The sequence below is a fragment of the Ixodes scapularis genome, unplaced genomic scaffold (assembly GCF_016920785.2).
Source record: "Ixodes scapularis isolate PalLabHiFi unplaced genomic scaffold, ASM1692078v2 PGA_scaffold5__190_contigs__length_132052651, whole genome shotgun sequence".
Taxonomy (NCBI): Eukaryota; Metazoa; Arthropoda; class Arachnida; order Ixodida; family Ixodidae; genus Ixodes; species Ixodes scapularis.
Window position 1 is genome coordinate 13,676,349 of NW_024609880.1, and position 18,816 is coordinate 13,695,164.

The 18,816-nt window shown below is 46.1% G+C and overlaps 1 pseudogene; it reads right to left on the reverse strand.

Annotated features, from left to right (window-relative positions):
- LOC120850147 overlaps positions 1 to 18,816 on the reverse strand; it is a 124,525-nt pseudogene that overhangs the window by 62,557 nt on the left and 43,152 nt on the right.

The window sequence follows — 18,816 nt, forward strand, 5'->3', positions numbered from 1 at the left end:
TTGAAACCACCGGACAGAAGTCATGTTCACATTGTTTAAATTTCATCAGGCGATTCGCACCCCCCCCCCCCCTCCAATATCCTGCAGTTAATTATGTATTGTAATCGCTGGAGCATCGAAAGTTGAAACGCAGTCAGGACACCCTACTGATCTCTATGACAATTGCTGGATTGCGTTTGCCCGCTCCGTGAATGCGGTCACTGGCTGCCATGTTTTTGGTAGAGTTATATCACCTCTAGCCAAGGTACAGCTGCTGCAGCCACTATCATCCATCCATGGCAGACAGCGTTGTGGCAGTTGTGGTGGCAGGCTGTCATCAAAATAGTGTGGGTGATATTTCGTGCTTGATTGAAATTGTTTGACAAAAAATATTTTTGAAACGAGGCGTGAACGGTAGCCCGATCTTTGAGGACCCGGTGAAAGTTTCACGAAATCGCAGCACCGGGGAAAAGCTGAACAGCACGCATCGAAAGTTTCATCGAAAGAAGCATCGAAAGCAGACGCCGGTAAAAAGTCTGCTTTCGATGCGAGCTGCGCTGCTTTCCCCCGGTGCTGTGCTTTCGTAGAGCTGTCACCCGGTTCTCAACGATGAGGCTACCGTTCACGCCGGGTTTCAAGAATCTGCTTTGTCGAACAACTTCAGTCAAGCAAGAAATATCACCCACGGTACAGTGTACTAGATCTACGGCTATATTATGGCAGCCTGCCACCATTGCGTTGTCAGTCATATTACTACGATGGCTAGAGATAATATAACTCTACCAAAAAGATGGCCGACCGTGGCCGCATTCCCGTCTATAGGCGGAGCTGGTCAAACGCGATCCAGCAAATAGACATAGAGATCAGTGGGACACCCTAAACAGGCAGCGGGCTAGGTCAGGGTGTGAAGCTACTGTCACGCATACGCGTTCACGCGTATGCGTGACAGTAGCTGCACTTTGCTTCACATCTTGCAACATTGCTGCCCTGCCTGAACAAGAGATTCGCTACCTTGATAGTACCGAATATTACACGGACATGCGTCTAATTCATCGTGTAACAGACACAGCCAACGGGAAGCTGCATAAATTTTCCTCCTAATGATGTGAGTGTGTTATTGTGAAGCTACGATACTTTTCGTCTCTTTCGCATGCAAAGAGTGCAGTACAAGCTCTTCCTTCAGAGCCCTTTATTCTTTTAACTTTATCACAACGAAAGCGAAAAAAAAAAAAAAATAACCCGCCTCCTCTCCATGGTTCGCCCTTCTAAAGGGGAGATAGTGGGGGCTCTGAGAGAAGTGCTTATTCTGCATTCTTAACCTCCAACAAAATAATCATCAGCTGCAGGCGCTGTACTTCTCCCTTACAAACTACCCGTGGAGATGTGTGGAGTATTGAAACTCGTCTTCTGTTATACGTCTAGCGAACTCGATTAAGCAAAGGTATTACCTATGCTCAGTCGAATATTACTGAATTTTCTGTTTGAGGTATGAAATCGTTTTTAATTGCATACAGCTTTTGCAGTGAAGGTATCTTTAGGTTGACAACGAAAATAAGCATTTTCGAAACAAAAAATATTCGAGGAAGATTTAATATCGTTATGGTTTTTTTCTAAAGTCATACATTTTTCTGAAATATAAGCAACAGTAATTCTATCATACATTTTCCCCCAGAACGATCGATGATATTCTATCTTTCATATAAATTTACGTTCGATGAACAAGCAAGTTAACTCACAGGCTATGCAATTTATAAATGAATCTAATGAACAGCTAAATTTTATCAGACGTGTACCGCACGAGGGTGTTACACTAAATTCTGCTTGTGCGCATGCCAATCACACGCTTCAAAGTTTGGTAAGTTTGTGTTGGTGTAAAAAAATACAGTGCTGAAGAGTTTCTACAAGCGCAAGAAAACAAAGCACAAAATAATAGTAAACACTAGTAGTCAGATACAAGTTAAAGAGATCTGAAAAGAAGACAAAATGTTTTTCTAATAATTTGGTTCGGGCCCGCTTGTCAAAAAATTAATATTACACCAAATAAAATATTTTTAGATCAATATTGACGACCGATCTCACCAGCTAGTATGAGTACGCCACCGCTGCCGATATGCATCGTGGGAGCTGTAGTCGTTCTGCACACGCGACAACCCTGCTGGAGGTCTGCGCGAGCAGAGCACGAGGCGGCATGAGCTGTCGCGTGAACTGGCGTCTGCCTCCTACTAACTACAGTTATGGCGGCGTCACGCATGCGTGGAACGCTTGGTGGGATCGGTCTATTGTTCTCTCTCTCGGCATTTTGGGCACGTGAAGGAGAGGTCGATCGGCTTCGCCTTTACGACCCATATGGTCCTTCCGAATCACCCGTGACGTCATGAACTTCCCGCAGTAAATTTCTAATTAATCTCTCGCCGTCAATATTGCTCTAAAATTGTTTTTTCGCGTAAAATTTATTTTTTCGCACACGTGTCCCAACCAGATTGTTTAAAATTTTTTTTTTTCTTTTCAAGGGTTCTTTAAGAATGTGATAGAAGCTCCTTTCAGACCGTCATGTGCGCCAGCCACTAGGGACGTCACATACATAAGTCGTCATGGCAACTGCCTTCTTTTTTTTTTTTTCATCTGTGGAGCTACGCTATGCCGCGAAAAGCACGTGGTGGTATTTATTTTGAGCATTATTAACTTAAATTTGACCATAATCTGTTGTGTACACATTTCCCATGTCTAGTGTCATTGGCTGGATAAGAAGGACAGTGTATACCGGCAAACGCACAAACCACCACTGTTCATCGAGCTAGAATGTCCTTCTCCGCAACCCACAGGTGCGCGGAAGTTCATATAACACGAAAAAGTGTTAAAAAAAATTATTTTACCCAAGACATTTGGTCAAACTCCGCCTATACTTTCCCCTTTCGATTACGTAATCCCTCTCCTGCTAAATTCGGCTCACGTGTTACTGTTGCTTGTAATAGAATTCAACGCATTGCCGATTATCTAATGCACTGAATTACGAGGAACGAAGAGCACACTAGCAAAGCTAAAGACATTCTGGTTTCCTTCTTATCCGGAAGAAAACTGAAGATAAGACTGCACGGGCATGTCAGGGCGTTAAGTTCTGATTGGAAGCAATAGTGGGTAGACGGAAAGGATGTATGTTTTTTACTTTACCCACTCTCTCCCTTCAATCAAAAAGGACGAGAGCGTCATCTGCTCTTGGCCCATTGTATGGCGTTCGAACGCCGGACACAGGCGTTCGGCGTTTGAGCGCGTTCGAACAGTGTGTAGAGACGATTTCACAACCAGAGTCCCGTGATTCGACGCTCCCGGCGCTCTCATCTTCTTCCTCTTCCACCATTCATATACGTATAAACTATGAGCAATACAGATAACAAAATTAAGTTTCGCCATATTTAGATCCCTACGCACCTTATAGGCGGTCAAGAATGGTAGTACCTTAACGTGCTTTATGGTGTATTCGCACGACGGAGTTTCTTCCCGAGGAGAAAGATAAACGTCATCGAGTTTTGAGGTCACGTGCTCCGCGTCACGAATGTTCGCTGATCCCCCGAGCTCGCGGTGTGGTCGCGGGGTCCCGAGGAGAATCTGTGACAGGCCTACAGAATCTCCGCCGTTCCGTCGGTATCCGTCGGAGCGGTCGGGCCCCCTCTTTTGTCCCCCTGCTTTTGGGGAGGGGTAATAACGAACAGCTTTGAAGTCTGGGGGGCCTTTTCTTTATTATTTTTTGCCTGCCTTTTTGTTGGATGAGCCCCCGAAAGTCGCCAGCAGGCTTGAAGTGTGGGGTGTCTTTTGTTTATTATTCTTTCCCTGCTTTTTGTTCAATGAGCCCCCGAAAGTCGCCAACAGGTTTGCGAAAACCGTCGTGCGAATGCCCGCTTAGATTTTCTCCACTTCCTCCTCCTCCTTGTGCCGTTTCCTTCTCTCAGCTCTATGACGTACTCGGCTTTCTCCGGGGATAAAGATCTCTCGTGCGAATACACCATTAATGTCGCATTATCTGGAGTTCAGAATAAGCAAGTGGTTAGAGAAAAAAACAACAACAACAGTGAGTGTTCAGACAAGCTGGCGATAACTAATATTAATGCAACACCTCAGTCTGTGTTGAGAACAAAAATTTGAATTCGAATGAAAAAAAGAAAAAAAAAAAACAGGAGTAGGAGAACGTCTAGAAAGAGACATTCTGGGACTTCTCTCTTTTTTTCGAATCGAAAGTTTCTTCACTTTTCCGCATCAGAGTCTCTGGTGTCACATTATCGTTCAGAAAGCGGTGCTGGCCCTTCATCCATCATATTCAAGAACCAGATGGATGCAGTGTTCTTCTGTCTTGAATTATTTCGCATTTGCGGTGTTTCTGAGTTCCTGTTGCCGTGAATATCGCAGGGCCTATTTATAGCAACAAGGGTGCGTTGTGCGGAGTAAGTCAAAAGCAAGTAATATTGCTGAAGTCCCCGTTAAAGAACAAAGGAAATGTCCACAAAAAAAGTACCCCTTCCGGTCTCATAAAGACAGTTATTATAAATATCGTTACTGTTTACTCTCGCGACACGACTGGAAAGTTGTACGCAAATTCTTCGCGCCAAGGTGCTCAAAGCTTTTTAAAGAAAGTCAGGGTCGTGGACATACATTTTTCAGTGACTGATTCGAAGGTGCCACGCATTCGCAATATGCTGCGTCATAATTTATTTAACTTCTCTCGAAAGGCGTTGTAGGACCGGCATTCTACGTAAGGAGTATAAAAGGACGATCTGATTTGCGAGCACGGTTTAAAGTGAATGAGTTTATTCGCAAGTTTCGGTTGAAGCCAGCTTTAATATCAAATACAAGAGTGGTGCCGATGGACCTCACATACTCTTCCCTTCCTCGATGAAAACTTCAGGAGAAGTTTTCAGATCTTTCATCGAGCTTTTTTTTTAACACATGAAATTACGCCCCTCTTAGTCTAAAATATTTCGAATCTATATTATTATATCGCTTAAACCTTTTATGTTCGCCCTAGTCACCAGCCGTGCGATTCCGTTATAGAGCATGCAATACAAAAAAATAACACATTTTGACCTGCAAAAAGTGGGAAAAATGCAGGCAAGTCAAACTAAAAGCAAGTGCACGTTACGCTTGAAACGTGAAAACCATTCTATGCCACTGCGAAAGCCGATAGAGGTTTTCACCCTCACAGAAGTTCAGCATATCAATGCGGCAACTGCCATGTAAAAAAAAGATGCATACCCTGGGGAGGAGTACGTTCTTACAACACTAGAACGTATCATAGAGAGAGAAAAAAATATTCAGTCTAAGGCGAGATATTTTGACTGACGTAACCAAAGCTACTTACTTTTCGTGAAAAACAAAAAAACAAAAACAAAAAAATAACACAATAAACGTGGCGACACGTAAACAGCCTTACTTAACATTTGTTTTTCTTTTTTCTAGCTCTTTTTTTTTTTTCAAAAAGTGAAATTGGATGTGAATTTTCCCTCATCTCCTAAGTTTATTCTGCTCGGGGTATTCCCAGAACACGTTTGGCGTCGCGACATTATTAATGCATACATTTCGTCACCATCTGCGTAATTTTCCGCGAATTCTGCCTTCAAAAATGACCGGCGCGTGAGAGAAACAAAACAAGAAAATCAGTAACCAGATGCAGAAATAAACATGAGGCCCAACTACGGCCCTGCCAGGTCAAAGCGTAATGAGGGAGCAGAGTGCGCTGCCCACGCAGTCGTCCATTGTCGGCGCGGCGCCTGGCGAATGCTTTCCTCAAAATAGACGGACCCCGCGCTCGTTACATGAATAAACGATACGTGGCGATGAACTCTCACCGAGCAGATTGCAAGGTGCAGCGGAGTGGCTGCCCTTTGGCCCCTCGTCCGGAGATACTGCTCTCCGTTTCACCTTACCCTGGGACCGACAGAGGACGCCACAAGCCATTGGAGCCATTCAAGTGCCGTGTGAGAGTCGCGTCACCCCCGGAAGAGACTCATCGACGCGCGAGGCGTGTATTCACGTGATGCCTTCGCAGCGCTGGGTTGGCGGGAATGGCTCGTGGCGTCCGTGGCGGTACATCGTAAGCTATAACGAAGTATAGACAGAAAGGGTAGAGTCCCTAGCAATTGGCAAAGGTCGTATGATTGAGAAAGAAGGTGCCTATATACTAGTGAAAGCTACATTTTTTTTTTGCTGTTTGCTCGAATAGGAAGGTGTACAAAACAAGACTCTGTCTCCTTGTGGATAAAGGCGGAATTACCGGCAGGGAACCGATACAACAGGAACTTTTAGCAAACCGCTACCGTGTTCCGCGTACCGCACTACCGGAGCCTCTGAAGCAACCTTTTAAGCGCGCGCCCGGATGATATGCGGAATCCCGGACAAAAGCTCACCGGACAAAAGCTCACCGGACAGAAGCTCACCGGACAAAAGCTCACCGGACAAAAGCTCACCCATTCTTTCACAGACCCGGACAAAAGCTCACCCATATTTTCACAGACCCGGACAAAAGCTCACCATGAGAAAATTTCATGTTGGTGTTAACACGAGTGCGGACAACTTAGGTGCATGCGCGCGACACAAAAAGGCAACGATAAATTAAATCTGACAGGCGCATGGCTTGTTGATTTTAATAGAAACAAGTTTATTTATCGATTGGTTAGAAGCGAATGCAGTCCCCCACTAGCTCCAGCTGTCTTGGTAGGTCTCGATGTACATGCAAGCCCTCGCAAATATTTCTAAGACGATTCTGCAGGTGCAGAGTAATTTTTCGCACCCGCTTTACTGTAGGCTCACCTCTCCGGGCTTTTGCCAATGCCATGGCAACGAGCGCCTGATTTTGCTGTAGGTATTCAATCAGCCTCAAGACGCTTGGATGGGCGTGGCCGACGAGCTTCTGGAACCCGGTACTCTATCTTTCGGAGGTGTTCATCCGGTCTTTATCTTGAAGAGTGGTGTCGTACATATTCCACCGTACCGGGGGAAACTCCGGTCGCCGTCGGCGCAGAGTCAGGCTAAGGGAAGAATTCGCTCTGGGTGCCGCCGCAGATGGAACAGAAGCATAAAGAAAGCGGCCGTTGACATACGTGCAATCAAAGTAGTCCAGCAGGTAGCCGATGTCACCGGTAGACTTTTCCCTGGTGGTTAGTTCTTGTGGAACAAGCTGTGGTGGAAGGAACCCGAGCCTATCTAAAATCCCTCACAATTTTCTAAATTGGTCATCTATCTGTCTTGTACTTTTCCAAAAGGCCGAAAACCCGTTCTTTCAAAGTATTTAAAAAAAAATTCGTAACTCAATGGTGGATGAGCTACAAGGTCTCCTAAAAGTGGTCCAATGTCCATTGCGTCCGCCTTTATTTCAGCCCGTGTTTCGCCCGTGTATGAAAAAAAAAAAAAGAAATCGAGGTGAGCTTTTGCCCGGGTCTGTCAAAAAACGGGTGAGCTTTTGTCCGGGTCTGTCAAAAAACGGGTGAGCTTTCATCCGGTGAGCTTTTGTCCGGTGAGCTTCTGTCCGGTGAGCTTTTGTCCGGTGAGCTTTTGTCCGGTTACCGATATGCGACACCTGTGCGCGCGCCTAAAAACATGCTGCAAAAACTCCGGTAGTGCGGTACGCGGAACACGGTAACGGTATGCTAAAAAGCCCCCAATGCGATGTCCCAACCGTATACATAGTAGGTAGGTTACCGGATTCTTGACGACAGCGAAATGGAGTGAACTTAATACTGTGTTTGTGACGCGATAGAAGCTTCGGAGGCTATTTAAATCCACGCAGGAAGCAAAATGATATTTATCCAACTGTTTCAGAATAATCAATTACGTAATCAAAATTATGTTTGATATGCCGTGTTTCAGAGGTGTACACTAATAAAATAATAATAAAAAAAGAAGATAACTCTGCCTCTTTCCGGTCAAATTCAGAATTACGTAAACGTGACTAGTAAAACTTGATGCCCCAAACAGATTTGTCAGATGACAAAACATGAGCAATGTCCAGAAACGCGTCTTCTTTGTGAATGGTGTAACATATAAAAACGTTTTGTGTGTTGTCCCCTTTTTTGTCCGCCGTCTCCGGTTTTTCCAAACTGTAGCATCAACCTGCTCGCCTGCCTACTTACTCTATCTTCAACAATATACAAGATGAGAGAATGCAGTGCGCATAATTTCCGATGATGAAGTAACACTTAATCATCCTATACTGTACTATCGTGGACACTGTTAGCTACAACACGGCAGCGGCGGCCGTCCCGTACCCCAGCGCCCCACAGCAGGCGCCATCCGAAACTCCGCGCTTGCGCCGTGTGGCGGACTCGCTCTTGCTGCCTGCGAGCACACACTCGCTTTGTTGTCTGCTAGGCACAGAGCAGACGACGCCACAGCGCTCGCCATCTCCGCTGAACACGGTTCAGCGAGCCACCGCGTAAGACGTGCCCACGGTTAATTCCCTGACTCCGCTGGCTAAGGATAATCATCGCCACTAAATGTAATATCACGGCAGATTCAATTTTTGTTATGGTACAAACTTGCAGTAATGCTCCGTTTCACTTTAGGTCTAAGCGCAGCGGACGCTGCGAGACGATAGGACCAACCAAGAGCGACAAAAACACACTTTTTGCACCTTATTGGGTCCCCCGGTGATGCACTCCGTGAAGTTGCGCTTTTGCCGCTATTTGATTGGCTCTGTCGTTTTGTAGCGTACGCTGCGGTCGGACTTAAGGAGAAACGGAGTATAACAGTCTATTTATGTATCACAACTGCTGCGCTCATACTGTTTTGCGAACGCATATGTTAAAAATGCATTGCGCACGCCTGTTTCTAAAAAAAGCAAAAAAAAATTAGAGAGGGGTACGTAATGCCTTAATGACTCTGCAATCTGCCCCAATAAAAATCGCCGTTTGAAAATGAGTTTGCGACCAGTTCGCTATGGCGAGGGTACCAGACCAGCAGCACTGTGGCATCGCCTGCTGTGCGCCTAGCAGACGACAAAGCGAGGGTGTGCTCGCAGGCAGGAAGAGCAAGTCCGCCCCATGGCGTATGCGCGGAGTTTCGGACGGCGCCTGCTATGGGGCGCTAGGGGTACGGGACGGCCGCCGCTGCCGTGTTATAGCTAACAGTGTCCACGATAGTACATATAAGACGATTAGTGCCAATAATATATAACTAATCAGGAATATGATATATGTAAGCGCTCAGCTTGTAATATCTGTGATATCTAATTACTATTTGCAACATACGGTGTCATTCAAAAAGAGCCAAGCCATAGAAGCGTACGTCATAAATGAAGAAATAATAAATAAATATATGGTCGTGTCGCGACAACAGTTTGCTCAATAGCTTAATTTTAAGCTCAGACTAGACACGCGACTTAATTTGGCAACGATCGTAACCACTCGAAAAGGGCACCCGCCGGTTGTGGTATAATTGCCGACATGATGACAACTTACTACGTGCCACCTAACGCTCAGTGTTTGCTTATTTTACAGTGTGGCGTAAAGTACATCTAAAAAGTAGTTGAAGTAAGGCACAAAGTAAACGGGAGGTCATGTACTTGAAGTAAAGTAGTAAGTACACGGGTTCCAATGTACTTGAATTAAAGGACTATAAATAGAATGTGCTTCCAAAATGTATAAGTATATTCAAAACTATCTTTCATTGTGTTCTTTCATCCTCTATGCAGTGTTTTCATTTACCAAAAGTATAGCAATCAGCTTCTAGTGAGTTTCTATTGCGCGACACTGTTAGCACCAACAAGCGATCGGCGGTTTTTTTCAGTTTTTCTTTTTGAAACAAAGGGATGTCATCCAAGTTATTATTGCTACGGAAAGAGCTCATTCAGTTCTATATTGTAAGCGATCAAATTTCCTGCTGGCTAGTAGTATTAAGTAAAATGCGAAAATGCGCCGATGCGTGTTCGCGCTAACAGTGTCGCGATGTGTACTCTATAAGAATACATTAGAAACTTTATAAGAACACATTAGAAACTCATTTAAAGCTCCAATTATTTGTGCAATTTATTTTCCCGCATGCATTGTTTTAGGAATATTTAGAGGTGCATCGGTTTCTTTTTTTTTTTTTTTTGGGGGGGGGGGGGGGCACCTATTCGTATCGGTCTTATTCCGCTATTTATAAGGCACCTATTTGTATCGGTCTTATTCCGCTATTAATTTCATCAGAGAAATGACCAGATAATGTTTCGAAATACAATAGCGCGTTTTCACATGACAATACGCCTTTTTTTTTTTTTTTTTGCTTTCAAATTTGGGGATTTTATTTCGAGGTCGCGAGTAGTATTTTCCTCGAAAAGGTTGAGAAAAAATGCGTTAGTAATGTGCAAGTACTACGTGCCAATAAAATGTACTTCAAGTAAAGCACAAGTTTCCTCAACCTACTTGAAGTCGTACATGAAGTAAAATGCACTTAAATTACTCCTCAGCACTACATTTTTTATGTAAAAACGTTGAGTAAATTATTAGGGTTTCCCGAACGATCTTTTAATCTTGGAAGATCTTTACATTCTGAGTTATGGTAGGAGAGCCTACGCAAAGAGGTCACCTTTGCGTTACCCTTTAGCACGCGATTCTTCAAGTTCAGCACAAACTACAGGAGCCCGAGATGAGCTTTATAGCTGATGCAGCATTTTGTTGCCTCCTTTGAGTGAGGATGCAGTGTGTAACATTCCAGTAATGGGCGAGAGTTCCTACGCTGGGTAGAAGTGAGGACAAGCATGTTTTCATATGCGTCCTCTCCTTGAGCTCCGGGAAAGAAAGAAACACGTCTTCAGGGGTAATTCCGGAGTTACTCGCAGACTTGTACGTAATCCGTTACAAGTAACGAAATTACTTGTAATCCCTTACATTTACCAGTAATTTAGTAACAAAATAATTACATATTTTCTAGAGTAATTTTAAAGTAATTCCCTTACATTTTTTACGTAACGGATTTCTTGTAATCCGTTACTTTATTTTTTTTAGGACCGACCCCCCCCCCCCTTTTTCTAAAGCAATTTTTTTGCGTTTTTGTCTTTTGATTTTTTTTAAAGTCGAGGCGCAGTGACACTATCACGCGAATTGACCTGCGCAAAGGGAGGCTTGGCACTCTTCAGTTCCGCAAAGCTTTTTTTCGCAACACCAAGCCCCTGAATCCATTTTTTTAGACCCTAAAAACAATGGCAAGAAGTCCAAATAAGCAATTCTACAAAAAAAAAAAAAAAAAGAAAAGAAGGGGGGGGGGGTAATTTATATCCGATTTTTTAGTCCCTTTGTTTTTTCTTTGCGATCGAAGATACGGAGAGGAGGACACCAAGTTTTTGTGTGCCTCTTCGAGAAGCTCGAGGAGGTAAGTGCACAGACGATAACTAACAATGGCCTTCTCGGTTATAGTGACTACGACCATTTTCATAATGCCACAACACAAGACAACGCTCCGTCTACCCTAAAATCCGCTAAAAGAGATGTGATAATAGGGAATTGTAGTAGGCCGTTCCCGCAGCCCGCTAAGCACCCGGATAGCGCTCCGTAATCCGCCACAAGACCTTGAACTATGCAGAGAAGGCTAGCGGCGCGCATGCGCAGCTGCGGCGTTTTCTTCAGGGATACCGTACCGGAGGAGAAAAACGATCTACTACAATTCCTTAATATGTAAAGGTGTTACTGTCACAAGCATCCTTGTTCGTTGCTGCACACTTATCATCCTCTCTTAGAAAACAGGATGCATTTTTTTTCTGTTTCTTTCACCTTATTTTACCCTGTTTTAAAAGCTACTTACCTTTTGTAAGGTAGGTTGTAGGGTTGGCCCACTTTATTTGTGAATTCCAGCCAAGTTATCTGCTTCTCAGTCGCACTTTTTGTGAGTCAGCGTTCTTCTTCCTGTTTTTACCCCAGCAGGACGCATCTTATCTCAAGCAGATATTTTTACAAATTAAACATATTGGTGTCTAACGTAGACTTGATATTCTGGGCTTGAGGAGAGAGTGAAACTCGTGAGTGTGGCCATAGCGGGGATTAGCTAGTACTATGCCCTTCGCTGCCTAGCTGTGGTATCACCGGACGTCTGTCTGGAGAACACCGGAGTAAACTGCAGTCTGTTCGTGCTCCGTGCGTTTTTGAACGGCATCAAAGAAGGTACGCACGGCAAACGTACGTTTACATTTCCTTGTTTTAATCGACGTTCTAATTAATTGTTGTTATGAGTGTACTTTTTTTCGATTACTTATGTTTATATACTCGAAACTTTCTTTTATTCACCAACGTCTCAACCGAGGCTCGACATGTTCAGAACCAAAGGAAGAAGAATATCGAGCCAAACTTTATTTATTGTTCAATTATCACCTTACTGTTACAACTATGTTTTGCTATTCTCTGGCAATATGTGCCGGTATAGTAAGATGGACATAAATAAATTATTATCCTAGTTTTGGCTAGGTGTACGATGACTTCTACTGCTTCGCGATTTCGACAATGGAGAATTTTAGTAGATCGGTCCGATGACTCCGAGAAGGATACCCGATTCTCCGCCGCCGCCTTTTCGCATTCATCACATTGTTATCGGTGGTATCGGAGGTATCGGAGCGATCTACTCAAACTCTCGAATATCAGGCGCTGGCTACAACGACGAAGCTTTGCTCTATCTTCGAGGTAAAGAGTGCATCCATTGCTTTGCTGCAGAAGCCCAATGCAGAGCATAAAACATTCATGAGGACCAACACCCGTTGCACTGAGGCACTGGATGGGAGCGCCCTGTTAATAGGGCGCTCCCATCCAGTGCCTCAGTTCAAAGGGTGTTCAGCGTAGCAGTTTACATACTCAGTAAGAAACAACGCAAAACGTCTGACGAGACTTTCAAGAGTCAGCTGTTGCTCAAAATACTCAGGGTCATTAAATGGAACAGGTTGCAACAATAAGAACTTGAATAACCGGCTCCCCTTTGTGTCTTAACTGAAGACAATAATGTTGAAAGTAACGGCACGAAAGTAACGGATTACTTTTTGGGGTAGCGGTCACTTACTTTTATGGCAGAGTAATTGTAATTGTATTAAATTACAATTTAGCCTTGAGTAATTGTAAATGCAATTGTAAATGTAATCCCCATCTATCTATCTATCTATTACTATTTTTCAGTAACGTGTACAAGTCTGGTTACTCGGCCTCACCTGCGACGTGTCTTTCCACTCCCCCCTCCCCGCTCTGCCTAAGTCGCGTGTTCTCCCTTTTTTCCAAATATCAGCTCAGTTTCGAACATCTTATCGATGTTTATGCAGGAATGTTTGTTTACAAGCAAGCCTACCACTGAAATTTGAAAGTAATTGATAATTTGAGTTGAAGTTAGTCGGGAAAAATAATTAAAGTAAACTTCAAATCACCGAAATAAATATGTAATTGAAAATTGCAAAACTGCTCAGAAAAGTTGTTGAACTACATAACTTGAGTAGAGCAGTTGAAGTACGTACAAGTCTGGTTCTATGCCACTAAACTGATAAAAATCTAATAAACCTGATTTAATATATATAAGTCAAAGATGCGTACTGTCGGAGTTACTAATTCGAAGTTTAGTAACTCCGACAGTACGCATCTTTGACTTATTAACTTTTCCCGGTCCAACCACAGAGCCACCGGCACGAGCCGGTGGCTCGTCCCGTGGCGCCGAGACAGCCCGTCGTCTTCCTCGTAGCAAATGCCCGGGTGGAAGCGTAGGTCGTCCCGACCGAAGGGCGCAGGCATTGAAGGGGATGGAGGATGGTGCTATGGTGTGAATTGTGGATGGTACGGTTTCATGCGGCTGACGTGTACAGTGTCTGTTGAGGCACGACGGCGATCGTGGAAGGGTTGCGGGAGTTCCACTCTGTAGGTCACGTCGGAGATATGGGCGACGATTTTGTAAGATCTGGCATATCGATGAAGCAGACTGGTTGCTTTGCCTTGTTGTCTAGTTGGCAACAAAATCCAAACTAAGTCGCCGACAAAACACTTTGCAGTCCGATGGGTGGCGTTGTGCCGCAGTGATTGTCTTTGGGGCGAAGCGCGGGTACGTTGACGTGTATGTTGGCGTGCTGCTTCCCAGCTCTCCCCCAGCTCTCCAACGCTGGGGGAGAGCTGGGTGACAAAATAGCGGGAAGCAAAAAGTGTGTCTAGCTGGGTTACTGGGAAAAGGTTGTAAAGAAGAGAAGATGGAGAATAGCCATGTGTGTCATGAACTGCAGTGTTATAAGCGTGTGTTACAAATGGAAGCACTGCGTCCCAGCGGCGTTGGTCGGCTTGAACATGCATGGACAGCATATCTGCAAGTGTGTTATTGAATCGTTCGACCATGCCATTTGCTTGAGAGTGGTATGCAGTCGTATGTGTGTGCACAGTGGCGCAAACATGCAAAAGATCTTAAAAAATGTGAGAAAGAAAAGCGCGACCACGACCGCTGATCAGCTGGCGAGGTGGGCATGGCGTAAAATGGCTTGAGAAAGAAGAAATGTGGCTATTTCTGTGGTTGTACCTTGAGGAAAAGGGAAGCTTCAGCGTCCCGGGAGAAATGGTCGATTGCGACAATCACCCAGCGGTTGCCTGAGAACCACTTTAGAAGCGGACCGAGGAAGTCAATGCCGACTCGCTCAAATATATAGTGAGGTGGTGGCAGGGATTGAAGGAGACCGGCTGGCGGCTGGGTAGGTTTTTTTCGCCGCTGACATTTGATGCAGGATGTGACGTATTTGAAGACATCACTGTGCATGCCTTGCCAGTAAAAGTTTGTACGGGCAGGCAAGTACGTTTTCTAAAGGCTCATATGACCGGCAGTAGGGCCGTCATGCAATGCCAAAAGAATATTCGCTTGGGGGTGTCTGGGGACGACAAACAAGAGATCAGGACCATGCGGATGATAGTTTCGGCGATACAGTATGTTATTTTGGAATACATAAAGGCGGGTTCCACGTTTGTCTCTCCGAGTTAGGTGAGGGTTTTGAAGAGTATCGACAATCTTCTGCTTTTTGGGGTCCTTCTGCTGCTCAGTGCCGAAGTCAACGGAGGATGCTAGGGACACTGCGGCGACGAGTACTCCATGGTTTTCGGGGCAAGTATCAACTGGATTCCGAGACAGGCAGTCGGGAGCTTCAAGGTTCTTTCCAGATTTGTAGCAGATAGAGATGTACTACTCTTGCATCTTGAGCGCCCATCGGCCAGGCGTTCAACTTTTCACCTGGTTTCCCAAGGACGAGAGTCTGCACGAGTGCAACAACGCCACCAAAGGCGGAATACCGCCGCGACCGACGAGCGCTTGCGGTTAAGTGTTCGTAGCTAGGCTTCGCGGGGTTTGCGGAACCTCTCCCAAACGTCATCCCCTGCATGGGAGCCCAAGCACCGGGGGTCGGGGGACGTTTGTACCCATTTAGCCGGTGGATGTCCGACGGTGGGTTTCGAACCGACGACCTCCCGTAGCCAAGGCGGACGCTCCGTGCCACTAGGCCACTTCTACTGTAGGTGGTCGGTTTCGGTTCGGGCTGCCTCGGCGCCACCGGCACGAGCCGGTGTCTCGAGCCCGTGGCGCCGAGGCAGCCCGCCGTCTTCTTCCTCGTAGCAATATATATATATATATATATGTATGTACAGTCGCCGGCCATCCCCGCAGGGGGCACCTGTGAAAGCAGGTGTGTGGAGAGTGGCGTCTCCACGTACCCCGAGCCCCACAGGGGGCGCCTGCACCTTGTGTGCTAGGTGCTTGGTGAGTAGCGTCACCACGGACCCCAGCCACGTGGGCCACCATACCCGCACGCAGGGGGCACCTACTTTAGAGTAGGTGCTTGGTGAGTGGCGTCACTACGAACCCCGAGCCATGTGGGTTCGCCCACCCACGTCTGCCTGTGCGTGGCGTACCCGTGTCCGGGGAAAAGGGGACCCTGGTGGTTGAGCTGAGCCCGGGGTATGTTTGGACCCTTCGGGGCCCCCCGGGCGAGGCAATACACCGCTTCGGCCCCTGCTTCTCGTAGACGGGTGTCCTGGCTTGGCCCGACCAGGATGATTCAGCCAGTCGCCTCTTCTACCCTATTCTTCCTTCTTTTACTTTTCCTCCCACCTCTTTCTCTTTTCTTCTACACTCTCTTTCTTCCTTTTTCACCTTCTTAGGCGGCAAGGGCCAACCTTGAGTGGAAACAGGTCCTGTCCCTGCAACCACACTAGGGTATAGTGCCCGGGCAGCACTGGTAGAGTAATTGTGTCAGCCAAGCCCATCTTGCTATGGCACATTACCTACCCTTTGTTGGGCTCCGTGGTGGGCGGTGCACCCGGGCACTGAACATTCCTCCCCATGTTATGGGTTCTCACGCTAAAACCTCCCTCGATCGGCCCCTGAAAAGGGTCCGCACCGAAGTCCAAGCCACAAAGAATACACCACCTACACCTACCAGATTCCCGAAGTTTTTGGTTCTTCACTCTGAAAGTGAGAAACAGCTGTCGAAATTATCTCCATTCCTTGTCGCAAAAACACTCGAAGGTGTTGTCGGAAAGGAATTTAAAGCCAAGAAAATGCCATCAGGTGACCTACTTGTCGAAATTGAATCAAGTGAGCAAAGTGCTGCTCTCCTTGCCTTGAGGACTGTAGCTGATCACGAAGTAACGGTCACACCTCACCGCACTTTAAACTCCATCCAAGGAGTTATCTCCGAGGATGACCTTCTTGAGACGAGTGACACCGAAATAGTTGAGGGCCTTTCTGATCAAGGAGTTATTGCTGCAAGGCGCATCTCTTTGCGTCGTGATGGCCAATAACGTAAAACCAAGCACATAGTTTTAACTTTCCAATCCACCACACTTCCTGACGCGGTGAAGGCTGGGTACCTGCACTGCAGGGTTCGGCCTTATGTTCGAAACCCTCGGAGATGTTTCAACTGCCAGCGGTTTGGCCATGGCTCCCAGCATTGCCGTGGAAAAGCCACATGTGCGAAATGTGCCAAATCTGACCACCCCGCAGAGTCCTGTACCAACGACCCACACTGTGTAAACTGCGGCGAACCCCACCCTGCATACTCTCGATCCTGCAGAACGTGGAAGGAAGAAAAGGAACTACTTACTCTTAAGGTCAAAGAAAATCTCTCCTACCCAGAGGCACGCCGTCGTTTCGCATTCTCGCGCAAGGGCAGCTATTCGCAGGTGGTGCAGCGGGGACCTGCACCACTGATGGTAGCGGTGGCGACCCAAACGTCCTTTCTGGACTATGGGAAGCCACGGCAGTCCCCTACACCCCAGCTGAAGATTCAGCTCCCGGGTCATGCAATCTCGGCTGGGCGGTCCACGGACCCTCCCAGCCAGAGTGCGAACCCTCGCACTCCAACAGGGCAACAGCCGGTGTCCTCTCAGGCTGTTTCCCAAACCCAGGATGGGCCGGTGGCTACCGCAACCGTCCCTCCTCCGCAGTCTCCTTCCAGGGAGAAGGGTGAACACTCTCGCCCACACTCCCTGGAGAGAACATCATCGAAGGAGCGGCATGGCTCTCGTGCTGCTCCTGCAACATCTAAGGGGCAGGAACGGGTGCACTTGGGCGATTCTCCGCCCAGCACCTCCTCCGCCCATTTGACTGGGGCTGGTCGTGGACGGGGCATGGCGCCCCATCCTCCGAGCCTGCCCAAACCAGCAGCAAAGGCCTCGCCTCAAGAGGTAGAGGCAATGGATGAGGGTACAGAAGTCTCCACTAATGCGTCTGAGCAAGACGACATGGAGTGGCAGACTTCTAAAAGTAAGTACAAAAACAAGAAACCTGTAATCCCTCCAAAGTGACGTTGATTTTTTGTTGCGTTATGCGGCAGATTTACAACTTTTTATATATTCTTAACTAGTTTTACTCTTTAGTTTAGCAACTTTTTAACTTCTTTTTAGAGGAATGACCAACTTTTACTTTATGCAGTGGAACTGCCGCGGTCTTTTACGCAATATTGACGATGTTAATTTTTTTATGGATGATCTACATCCTATTGCTCTCTCCTTACAAGAGACTCATCTTAGCGATCATCATAAGTCAGTGTTGTGTCGCCATCAAGTTTTTAGAAAAGATCGCCCCGCATCTAATTCATCTGGTGGATTGGCAGTTGTTGTCCAAAATGGGGTAGCCTGCTCTCAGGTTCCTCTCATTACGCCTCTTGAGGCTGTGGCTGTGCGCCTTCTTTCGGACCGCCTTATCACTGTTGTGTCTATTTATATTCCACCAAGCATTCCGCTGCATCTTCATGATCTCCAAAGACTTATTGCACAGCTTCCTCATCCTTTTTTACTTTTAGGAGATTTTAATGCTCACCACCCCTTGTGGGGTAGCGCCCGTCAAGACTCACGTGGTGGGGTTCTTGAGCGGTTTTTATTAACATCTGGACTATGCCTTATGAATAAGAGAGAGCCAACCTTTTTTAGTGCACCTCACAATTCATTTACATCTATTGATCTTTCTTTCTCATCCCCCTCATTGTTTTCTTTATTTACATGGAAAGTTTTAAATAATCCTTTCGGAAGTGACCACTTTCCAGTCGTCCTGGAGAGTTTGGTTTCTGTACCAAGCCTTATGAAACGCACCCCTCGTTGGAAACTGGAAAAAAGCAGATTGGAGTCTTTTTAGCCTAAACTCGGACCTAAAACCTCGCATGTTCCAGTCCTTAACATATGATGAAGCCACAACATACATTACTGAACAGATAATTAATGCCGCTCTTCGTTCCATCCCTCAAACTTCCTGTAAAATAGCCAAAAATGTAAGCCATGGTGGAATGATGATTGTTCCATCTCCAAGAAGAAACAGGATAAAGCTTGGGGCGTATTTCGCAGGTATCCAACATTTGTGAACTTAATAGAGTTTCAGCGAAATAGGGCTCAAGCTCGTTGG